At 41.7% G+C, this 12,254-nt stretch overlaps 2 protein-coding genes across 4 annotated transcripts in view; both read left to right on the forward strand.

The window, feature by feature from the left end:
* Nucleotides 1-12,254, forward strand: part of ccdc85ca (coiled-coil domain containing 85C, a) — a 480,744-nt gene that overhangs the window by 19,390 nt on the left and 449,100 nt on the right. The window lies entirely within an intron of this gene.
* The window catches only part of setd3 (SET domain containing 3, actin histidine methyltransferase), a 30,483-nt gene continuing 28,076 nt past the window's right edge, over nucleotides 9,848-12,254 (forward strand). Inside the window, exon 1 of one of the 2 annotated variants that reach the window (XM_046062889.1) lies at nucleotides 9,848-9,951. The gene's annotated coding sequence lies outside the window, so the exon portion shown is untranslated. Of the gene's footprint in view, nucleotides 9,952-9,994; nucleotides 10,344-12,254 lie in introns of those variants that run through there. The other variant, XM_046062890.1, reaches the window with a different exon arrangement.

The raw sequence follows: 12,254 nt of genomic DNA on the forward strand, positions 1-12,254 counted from the left end.
GTGGCCATAAAGGGATGGACATGGTCAGAAACAATGCTCAGGTAGGCCGTGGCATTTAAACGATGCCCAATTGGCACTAAGGGGCCTAAAGTGTGCCAAGAAAACATCCCCCACACCATTACACCACCACCACCAGCCTGCACAGTGGTAACAAGGCATGATGGATCCATGTTCTCATTCTGTTTACGCCAAATTCTGACTCTACCATCTGAATGTCTCAACAGAAATCGAGACTCATCAGACCAGGCGACATTTTTCCAGTCTTCAACTGTCCAATTTTGGTGAGCTCTTGCAAATTGTAGCCTCTTTTTCCTATTTGTAGTGGAGATGAGTGGTACCCGGTGGGGTCTTCTGCTGTTGTAGCCCATCCGCCTCAAGGTTGTGCGTGTTGTGGCTTCACAAATGCTTTGCCGCATACCTCGGTTGTAACGAGTGGTTATTTCAGTCAAAGTTGCTCTTCTATCAGCTTGAATCAGTCGGCCCATTCTCCTCTGACCTCTAGCATCAACGAGGCATTTTCGCCCACAGGACTGCCGCATACTGGATGTTTTTCCCTTTTCACAACATTCTTTGTAAACCCTAGAAATGGTTGTGCGTGAAAATCCCAGTAACTGAGCAGATTGTGAAATACTCAGACCGGCCCGTCTGGCACCAACAACCATGCCACGCTCAAAATTGCTTAAATCACCTTTCTTTCCCATTCTGACATTCAGTTTGGAGTTCAGGAGATTGTCTTGACCAGGACCACACCCCTAAATGCATTGAAGCAACTGCCATGTGATTGGTTGACTAGATAATTGCATTGATGAGAAATTGAACAGGTGTTCCTAATAATCCTTTAGGTGAGTGTATATCAAGTCAATTTACATGCGGCAGCAACACACGCGCGCCACGGTGTGGAGCCGATTGGCTGTCCACAACTAACCACTGTGCTGTGGTAACATTATAACAAAATTTTAACAGAAAGCAACATGAAAAACAGCTGCAGGCTTCTGACACACTATGCTCGTTAGTTAGTGTGTTAGTTAGTTACCAAGAATATTTCTCTATAGCATGTGGTCACTGCGCAACAAACTGAATGAACTTCAGCTACTGGAGGGGACGTTTCTCTTCTGTTTTATGTTTCACGGAGACGGGGCTGTGTGGACTGATACCTGACTCTGCGCCGCAGCTGGCAGGCTTCCACATCTTCGGAGATCAAAGCGTTTGACCAGTGAAGAGGGGGCTCAGACAGTTCGCCAACTACAAACCTAATTGCCTTCAAGAACACTGTGATCGCCCTCTACTGGTTTATGGGAGATGTCCAGAAACAGCAGAAAGAAAATCAGGGATGCAGCTTTGTCAATTACACCCCAAAGCTATGAAACACATGACCCGTAGATATCAGGGAAGCCAGCTGGCTAAACATGAAAGCTAAAGCTTTTCTCTTCACTTTAGCCTTTAGCTACCTGTGACTGGGCACTACAGTTTTTGCATCACTCTTTTCAGTGCATTATAATTCAGTGGGTTTTATTGTTCACCTTATGTTAGACAGTTTTTACCTTATTTTTAAATATTATCATCAAGCAGGTGTTATTCTCCATTTTACTTTACATTATAGCATGCTATCCCTGTTATTAATGCTCATTCTGTGTCTTTTTTATGTGAAGCACATGGAGTGCCATGTCTTGTAGGAAAGGGGCTATCTAAATCAAGTTTAATATTATTATTAGTGTTATTATCTAACTAGCTGAATTAAGGGTTTATTTCCACCAAACCAGCTGGCGATTGTTGGAATAGTGGAAAGACTAACCAGGCGAGTGAGTTGTTTATGATGAACACAATTCGTTTGATCAAAGAGAGAAACCTGAAATCAAAAGTTGTATGGTTGTATTTCTCCGTTTTATAAGGAAAATGTGTAATAACATTTCCTTTTTTAAGATTCTGAGTGTATTAGACTATAAAAGCTACAATCTGATGGAATTTTTTGGAGTTAAGACACTGACCTGGGTTTATGGAGACTGGAGGAGGAGGTGGGGGTGGAGGAGGAGGCGGAGGAGGTTCTAGATTTGTGAGCTCTGAAAAAGAAAAAAAATCCAATCAAAGACAAAGAAGCCACTGATAAAGAAAACCAATGTAAAGATGACAGTAAATGGATTAATGAACTGAAACTCCGTTGCGAGTCCATCAGTTCGTTTACAATCTGCTAGCTATGCAGGAGTTTTACTTACTAGTGACCTTGCTGTCATCTTTGGGAGAGGGCTAAAAAAAAAAAAACACATGTAGTATCAGAGTCAGACAATTTAATTTATAAAATGAGATCCAACACACACTTATAGGAGGTTGAGTCCACTCACCTGGGCTGGTCTGGGTGGTCTAGGGCTGGTCTGAGGGGAGGCCTTCTTGGCTGGCGGTGTGGCTGAGGGTGACAGTATAGAAGGTAGCGGGGGGTTTTCCCCAGTCCCTATCCCTGCATCAGGTATCTGCTGCTTAGCCTGAGAATACAAGTCCAGGATCTGGTGGCAGATATCTGTGTGAGAACAGGAGAAATGAAGCCATCAAGAGAAAAGGTAGATTAGAGAAGCATGTAAACCAAACATACTCTGAACAGTGTGGCGGTATTCCCATTACCTTCCAGCACTTCCACAGGCACATCATGGACAAACTGCTCCCACCAGCGCCGGGACGACTGCTTGGAGGTCCAGTCCTGGATGTCGAACTTGCAGAGACGTCCAGCCAGATACATGACAGCCACGGCAATGATCTGCGGCTCCCACTGCAGGGCCACCATGGTGCAAAGGCTTGGGAGGAACACAGTGGATAGTATTATTGTTATTAAGATTTCCTTAGCTCACATCTGTCAATCTGCTAACATCTGGCATATATAGAAATTCCACAGAGCTGTAGCAGAAGCCAACCAGAGTTCACACTTTAGGTGAGGTTACTGTGCCACACAGATCTGTTATTCATTATTTTAGTTTTCACTGTGACAGGAATTAAAATCTGTGGGTAACAAAATGACATACTTTATAAACATTAAAATACGGTAGATAGTAAATAAACCGAATATTGGCATAAAATGTTGTTACTGTGGTCAATCTCAAAATCCCTATTTCAGACAAAAATACCTGTCATTCACAAAAGTCCAGGCCATCTGGACTAGCTTCTGCACCTTGTTCTTGTCACCTGAAAAAAAGCAGTAGTTTCTCTATCAGCTCCACATTCTTTATTTTTCGTGAGGTTCGTAGCAATGTAGCTAGCCACAGTACAAATGTATTCAGTTATCCTAACGTTACACTTGTGAGCTGTCTGTGATATTTCCTGGGTCTCACTTGGCCCCGACTCTCCCTGCAACACATTTGTGAACACAGAACTGTCTTCAATGCAAACTCTGATGACCTGCCGTTGGACTAACAAAGTCTTTTTACTACGCGAGTTTTAGAATTTACTATGTTTAGTAGCTATCCATACAACTTGCAAGCTCGTCCCCCTCAGTTATTTCTACTCCTACTCCTGTGACCTCTGTCCTCTTCCTCTTAAAATGCTGTAGGATGCTCGTCTCTGTGTGACAATTTTGGCTACTTTTAAACTGTTTATGGACACGTAACAGGTTTTTAAGGCCAAGGATGGTCACAGACAGGGGCAAACACTCCTGCATTCTTGAGAATGAAAGTACAATACATAACTAGATGAGCCTTTAAAATACTATTACTAGAAACCCCTCTTTAACTCTCCTAAAGTAAAGAAAATAACTCAGCCCTTGAATACAATAAATAAATAAGCCATATCATCATCAATCTTACCATAAACTGGTGCTTTGGACTCTGCGGGCTTTGACTCAGTTTTTCTGTTTCCCTAATGCTGCCTATCACATGTTCACCATATCAGAGCTAGTACTTGCCGCTGGCCAGTGGCGGGTAGAATACTCAAAATCTTTACTCAAGAAAAAGTACAATTACTATATATTTAAATATACATTTCATCTACTGTGCAACAGGTTATTTCAAGGGAATGCAATTTGCTTTGCTTGTTGATTATCTGTAAGTTAGCTATTACTGTTTAAAACATATATTTTCCTTTATAAATCTCCATGAACGTATTGATAAGATTACTTTAAAATATCCCGTTTGCTGCCTAGCCACTATTTTTGCTTGTCTCTTTTATTATGGACTTTATTATGTGGCCAACCAAACCACTTGCTTTGCAGTATTCCTAAACCATCTATATAATCTTAACAACACAAAGAATTATTGTGGCAGTAACACGTGAGCAGCTCGTTGTTGAAGCAGCGTCAGCCTACATACAAAGGAAGCTGTGCATCACGCGTAAAGACCAACAGGATTCTTCTATCCACCCATATTTTCTCACTCTGTGCATCTCAAAAATGATTGTTTGGTGAATAAATAACAGCTGGTAGCTGCTGAATGAAAGCCAAAATTTGTTTCACCTGCAGCACTCTGTTTATGGACTCACCCTCGGACATTGCTATAAAACAAATAATAACCAATGTGAAAAAGAAAGCGATGCTCTTTTCACTACTGTTGCTATATAAGAATCCATCCAGTGATCATCAGACTTAGATGTTACAGTGTGAAGTCTAAATTTGCTCTGCAGGGACAAAATACGCTTGGAAAGTGAAAGTATTTCACCTGCTTGTTAAAGAGCGATGCAGGCTGCTTTCCAACAGGCCACCAGTGCCATGGTGTGCGCTCACTGGATTTCAGTTGTATTAGTAGAACAATAAAGCCTTAAACTGAAAAGGTGTTTGCCTGATTTTCTAAAAGTTTGCATCTGCCCAGCTCTGTGACTGTGGTAAGCACCCGACACCAGGGCTGATCTGCGTAACTGTGCACAGTCTGGATGACAGCTCATTTCGGTTAATGAGGCAAAATGCTGATTACAGACTGGTTAAGTTATGAAGGTATGAATGTAGATTACTGGCCCAAAGAAAATACAGAGTAAAGAGTAAAAGTAGGCTACAGTTTTAAAAAGGAACCTGAAAAGGTGCCAATGACTTATTTTATTTTATTTATTTAGCAAATTTGTGTTAGGCTGCTTATAACAAGTTACTACCCACCCCTGCTGCTGGCGTCCCCAGTAGGCCTACTGTCTTCAAGTAGGCTATAACAGCAGCAAAAAAGAAAGGTCTGTGGCCTAATAATGAGGGGCGTGGCTGCACCAGCCTCAAGCAAATTCTTTTTTTCCCTCCCTTAACTTTTAAGCACCACCTTTGCCTTCTGTCGCATGTTTTCTAGAGGCTACATGATTTTTGTCCACGTTTCAGTCGTTTATTTAGCCTATGTCTGACGCTGAGTGAGTGATTGATTGACTAGTCACTCATAGTAAACCGTCTCGGCTATGAGGCGACTCCGAAAGCGCCTGAGAAAAGTGGGGGGGATTTAGAAATGTGAGGGGAACATGCCCCCCCCCCCCTCCATGTATAATGGCTCCTACGTGTATGCTGGTGACAATTCAGAATATAAAAATATTATCATATATAATGCAATAATCAGCAGCTTGTGTTACTTTCTTTGGACAAGGCAGATGTGTTTCTTCTATATTTACATTGCATTTCATGTTTTCCTATTGTGCAAGTAAACATTTCTCATGGGATTTTTATTTGTTATTTAACATTTCTTGTTCCAGCTAATTTTCAGAAAATATTTAGCAAAGGCTTTGGGGAAAGAGCAAAAGTGGTGGGGACAAGTCCCCTGCATCCCCAGTGTAAATGACCCATATGCACAAACTAATTAATGTGGGCGCATTAGATTCAAGGTCTCAAGTATATTTATTTACTCACTATTTTTCCTCAATCTATTTGTCATTGCCGAAGTTACGCCCCCAGAAACAGACAAAGAGAAACAGAGGTACACCTTTGAGTTGCTTGGCATAGCGCAGCAGGAACTGGTAGGGATGCTCCACCTGCAGGTCAAACTTGATGGTCTGCAGCAGGATGCGCTCCAACACCATCACCTCCTCCTGTTAGGAAAAGGATTCTTCAATGATGACAGACTTTATGAGAAGATCCAAGCCAGAATTCCATAGATGGATACAGTGTGCCGGTTGAAGAAGCTTGAAGGAGAGGCTGTCTGTTGTTAAGATGATCATTGCTTTTGTGTTGAAATGAGCACTTCCTACCGCATGTATAAGGCTTACCCCTGGATTCCACCGGGCACGGCTCTATAACATCACGTCTGTGACCCGGTTTTGTTCTGTCCTCTGCGTGGCTTCATCCCCTACAAGGAGCATTTTAGAAGCAGAATGTTTTGCCTGCCTGATTTTGATGATTTGGTTATTCTTCCTGATTTTTGTGCTTCTACCACACATAAGTAGGCTACGTGGCTAAATGGTTTCTTTTTTTGTCTTTTTAAATTGTGTTTATTGTTGATATACGATCAAAAGTTTGCACAGGGTGTTTTATTTTGAAAACAGACTCTCTATGCCCCTTTCTGTGTCTGACTTCCTGCCCGCCGGTTCGATCTGCTCTGTGCAGTCTCGCCAAGGCTAAATAACCAAGACCAAGAGAAAGCAAAGCCCAGGAGAGAAGAGACTGCCCCATTTAACTTGTTAATGTGCTCCGAACAGGCCGGTTTTGTGCATCTCTTGCACTCTTCAAATTTCCATATTTGTCAGCGCACCCTAGAATGTTGAGAACAAGATTTTCTATTTTTTGCATCATCACCATCTTCCCTTTTATGTTCCTGTGTGTGTGAAGGACCTATCACTGCTACATTTGAGGGTAGCCATAGTATTTTCATTTCTTATCATTCAAGCAAATACATTCATTGAGTTGTTTTGTTGGGTCATTTTTACATACAACATGGCTTGAAGACAGTTAAATTACCAAATTGCTCCAACATGAGTTTTTCCAGCGCCATGGACAGTGATATTGAGACACTCTTGACAGCTGTACATAAGCTGTTTTGGAAGAAGCATGTTAAAATGTAAGGTTGGTCGAATTTCACTCACTAAACACAGTGAACCTCTAAGGTTATGGTTGTGGAAATGACAAAACTAAAGGCTGGTGGTTAAAATAATTTCTGCAGTATTCAGCCTCCGTCTAAATTTCCTATCATTCAAACATGTTCGACAAGGCAGTACTAGTCATGTTCTGGAGGAAGGATTTCGTGCTACAGACCTTGGGATCATCGCCAAACTGTGCAAACTGGATGTCGTTGAGCAGGCTGCGAGCTGTCTTGATGATGTCTTTGCACTTCTTTGGAGTTTCCTCCACTTTGCCAGCTAGGAAAAGGCAGCATCCTCCTGTCACCTACAGGTACATGCACCAGGTTAGGAGCAAAAGGGAGATTTAATAATATGACACAGATTAGAGGAGTCAGCTGAGGTATCTATCCTAGTAAGGGTTGTGTCTAGTGCTTCCAAAACACAGTACAGCAGTTCATTATTGCTGTTCTTTCCTAATCCAGTATTTCTCGGAAGCATTAAAAGCTTAAATCTGAATGTATCTTTACTGTGCAAAAGGGTTTAAGATGCGCTGATGGCTTTGTGAAACGCCTTAGTGTTGCCATACATCACAGTGGACCGGTTGGGTGTTATCATGCACCAGCTAAATGATAGTATACACAGATCTGAAAAGCCTGACGTTATGGCAGACAATTGTGTCCGCTTACATTTAATCTTTTATGTATGATCTTTTAATATTATTATTATTACTACTGTTATTATTACTATTATTGTTATGGCTTATAGATATATAAATGTATTGTGTATTTTATCCTTAACCTTTTCTCTCCTATACTCCTGATGTTAGTCTGTCCACATTTACTAGGGTTTAGGTCAGAGCTGTGAGATTGTTTTGGTGTTTTCCCTCTCTTGTTGTTCCTCTCCTCGAATGTGCAGTCAAGGCTGAGAGAGGATCTCAACTCAAACACAGAAACCTAGACTGTGTAAATGATGATGCAGCCCTTTGCTCGGGGCCAGACGTTAGTGACTGTCTTAGGAGACAGAACCTCTGGCCCAGCTGATTTATGTTGTAGTACTTCGCTGTTTATTCTCTTTTGTTAATAAATTCTTAAAAGACAAAAGGTTTTTTGTAACTCAATTATTTGCTCAATCCCTCACCAGGAATATCATTTCCGCGACACTTGACATGTATAACTATGTCTCTAATCAGCCACCTGTTTACTGGTTACCACTTGTTATTTATTCATCATTTTCTATTTCAGAACTGTTCATACTGTATATACTGTATACTAAATCCACCTACCTCCTAAGTACATAACACCTGCACATAATACTTATTTATTCCAGCATCCTCTGCACTGTGATCCATCGCACATGTATGCGTATATCTCATCCACCTGACATGTACATAATGATAATAATAATAATGGTGATAATAATTTACTCCTGCATCATTTGCACTCCGCTCACTGACCTATTTGTCAGTATGTCTATATTGTTTATGTCTCTATACTGTAGCCTGTGTCTGATTTTATTATTGTGTTATTGTATTATTGTATAAGTAAGCACATCGTGAGCAATGTATAATCCTGAGTCAAATTCCTTATATGTGTATACATACCTGGCGGGTAAAGCTGATTCTGATAAAGAACTCCATACTTACATATCTAGGAAACTGCTTGAAGGAGTGGAACATGTAGAAGCGGTGGAAGTAAACAATTCCAGTAGCCAGGGTGTCATAGTGCCTGTAGCCGCAGAGGTTAAGAAGACTGGGAACACTGTAGACAGTGGTTATTTATCAATCAGTGTGAGCTATAAACAGCATATTATTACTGTCTGCAGCTCTTGCTAGACTTTAAATTATATTAGTCTTTCTTTGCCTGTGGTTAGAATTACTGGTGACAGTAGCTGCAGTATAACATTACATTACATTCACATACATTTCTCCTGTATATATATTGAAGACTATGTAGCCTATAGCCTGAAGCTGAGTCACATGAACCATAGAAGGAAATGTATGTTTTATGTGTGAGCTTGTTTACCAGGTGACGGTCACGACTTTAAGTAAGCAACCAGCATCGCTCATGTAAGGGGTGTAACTTAGCTAGTAGGCTCCCTGTATGTTAGCCATTAGGTTTCCCACATAAGGATACAGCCCAAGCCGTGTGCCCACGTCAAAGATGAACCGAGCCCCCTCTCTGCGGTACCGGGCCTCAGTGGCAGGGTCCAGACCCTCTGACTGGGATGGAGTGTGGGCCAAGTCCTTTTTGTCCCAGTACCAGCATGGTTTGATGTGGTCCTGCGTCGCCGGGTCCTTCCTGTCCCAGAGCAAGAGGGGTTTGATGAGGTCCAGGGTTGACAGTCCTTTTAGTCCCGCTAGCAGCAGGACTGGAGGCTAGAGTTGAATGTTCTTGTTGTATTGTGTCGAAGACAGCTGCATTTAACCAGCTAGCACCTGTTCCAGTCAGGCGGCGAACGAGAGATGCTGCTAAATTAGCTAACGTTACTATTACATCTAACGATAACGTTACTGTACAGCAATGGAAGTGACAAAAACAGTTACTCAAAACCGCGACACAGTGCGTTTGGCCTAAGTACTGATGCTTTTACTCCGTAATTAGCATATGTCAAATATCTACGAGTGGATTTCCATTCATGTATAAAAAGTTAAAAATCCTAAGTCCGCTGTAGCGGCACTCGTGCACTCCAGTTGCAGACACTGCATCCAAACAAAGACCACAGAACTACAGCAGGGCCACATTCAGGATGGACATGTCTTTCAACCAATCACTATGGCGCAAACCTTACCATTTATGGTCTTTTTAAAGGTAAGCGTCCAATTGCAAGGCGCGGTGGGACGGGAAAATGTTAAATTTACATAAATCAGCAGTTTCGCTCAGCGAGCGTGCTGCCCAACAACCAATCAGAGTGTCAGAATCCAGGGTTGTTTTCGTGGGCGTATTTCAGGACTGCCCCAATCACACGCGCTTCTCTGTCAAGGTTGGGTTCAGTGCAGGGACACAGGAACTGCTGCTGTCACTTAAAAAGGTATGACTGAACCGCAGAAAAAGGCTTATGGTTTTGTTTAGGAAAGTTCTGACTTGGCGTTGCTCGTTATATATATGAATGCGCGCATGTGCTTGTAGAGGCAGTTGTATTTTAGCAGACAAGGATAACGAGCCTGCCAATCCAGCAGATTAGCCTCTTCTAAAACTCAGCCTGATCCTCTATCACTTGACAGCTTAGCAGCTAACAGCTAGCCTGGTAACGTTTACTCAGTGCAGCCAGTGTAGATGAATGAGCAGGGTGCGTTACCCCAGCCCCGCTCCAATTACGGCTCTGCTCTGATGGGCGTGATTCCTTAGTGCTAGTAAGCTAAAGTTAGCTGCTGGCCTAGTGGGGAAGGCTACAAATAACCCGAGGGGCTAACGGTTGTTAAGGTTAGTAGTGGCGTGTCAGCTTGTACTTGGTTGGAGGATAAAACACTTGTGTTATGTTTACCATTAAAAAAACGACACCCCCTTTGCTACACTAAAAAGATGTAGAAAGTGTTCATTGTTCAAACGGATTAATTTGAGTGTTCAGGTCGCTGAGATGTAACGTTAGCTACATGAAAGACGTGTTCGTGACAAACCACGCTGCTACGGTAACTGTGTCAGGAGCCTAGGGGCAGCTGAAGCCAGCGAGCTCTATTTTAGTGGGTTTAGTTTGTTTCTTGTAGGTATTTCTGCTTGATGTCAGTCAGAGATGCATTTGGAAGAAACAGTTTGGACTTTGAATATAGCTCACTGATTTCAAAGGTTTCAGAAAAGCTGGTTCTCACTTGGAGTCACTGATAACCTTCTAAATTGCAGCTAAACCGTACTACCAGAGTTTTAGTTTTCAAGCTATTATTCAGTGGAGAACATACTGTTAGAATAAAAACATTAAAGCTGCAATACTCAGTATTTCCATGTTAAGAATGGATCAAATGACTGCGTGTAATCTTAAAAGGATCACTAGTGGTAATGAACCATGAAGATTTATAACCCACATCTGCAATTTTCCTTATCTCTGTGAAGCCTTTTAGCCTCTTTTAGCTCTTTGTTTTGTTTTTCTGTCACATACACTCTGCTCTCATCCATCTCATTTCCAACAATGGAAAGCTGTTTTCAGTTGAAAGATTTTGATAAACCCCCGGCCAACAGCTGAGAGACAAAGTTAGCAACGAGCTCATGAACATAGTGGAGCATTGAGCAGCTAAAGAGCTGGGTGTTTCTAACTTCAGGAGTTGGTGGAGACCAAAAACAGAGCTAAAAAGAGGGTGAAAATGAATTTTGAGCTTTGTTTCATCAGGTGGCCAGAAACACAATTCTAAGACTTTATGCAAACTGCAGCTAAATCAGATTTGTTTCTCAACTCGGATCGTCCATACTGTCTGCTGTGTTATTTACAAGTGATCAGATGGGATTTGTGTGTCCAGACATGACCAGCCTGTCTGCATGGGTTTCTGTTGTAACGTCAGTAACTATGTAGTATGCTGTTGAGGCGGCTTTCCAACATGGAAGCATGAAAAATGGAAGTCCATCATATTAGTTATGCTAAGTCCTGTTGGAAATTGAATTGGTCCATGTAAACCGGACTTTGAGACTCTATTTAAAGGTATCATTTTGCTAGCGGGAAAAGCCATAGGCCTAACACTGCAAATTTACTCTTCAGAATGAAATATCAGGCTGGCACTTAGAGAAGACGTTTCACTGTGACACTGATGGTTCTTTGGCCTGACAACATGTTGAGGAGCCAGACAGACACAGGATGCATGTGTTGCTAAAAGCAAAATAAGCATTCAGCCATAGTATTTGCTAGGTGAACTATTTATGAAAAGATAAGAAAGATTTTATTGTATGAAACTATAAATTGTTAGGAAGTTTAGAGGATCAATCAGTCAGTACTCAGTTTTCAGAGAACCAAGATCCATCTTGTTGTAGTCTATGTCTCAGATAGTACTGTGACAAAGCGTTTTTTTAATAAAGGAGTACTTCACTCAAATTTGATAAAACATTCGCTTACATCTGGTGCTATCTATAAAATTAGTTCGGGATTCATGTGTTGGACTGCCTGCCGGTGTTCTGTTGTTGTTCTGTTGGTCTGCTCTGTACACACCACATCTATTTCCTGTCTGTCCATCTTGGGAGAGGGCGTGTGTGTGTGTGTGTGTGTGTGTGTGTGTGTGAATGATCATCTACGATAACATAACTCTCCTCCAGGCTGTCCCTGCTCTAACTTGCTAGTCACCATTATAAGCTTCAGCCTATGGCATTTTTACAGCACTAACAAATTACATATTACTTATATTTGTACTAAACCAGGTA

The sequence above is a fragment of the Micropterus dolomieu genome, linkage group LG11 (genome assembly GCF_021292245.1).
Source record: "Micropterus dolomieu isolate WLL.071019.BEF.003 ecotype Adirondacks linkage group LG11, ASM2129224v1, whole genome shotgun sequence".
NCBI classification, from domain to species: domain Eukaryota; kingdom Metazoa; phylum Chordata; class Actinopteri; order Centrarchiformes; family Centrarchidae; genus Micropterus; species Micropterus dolomieu.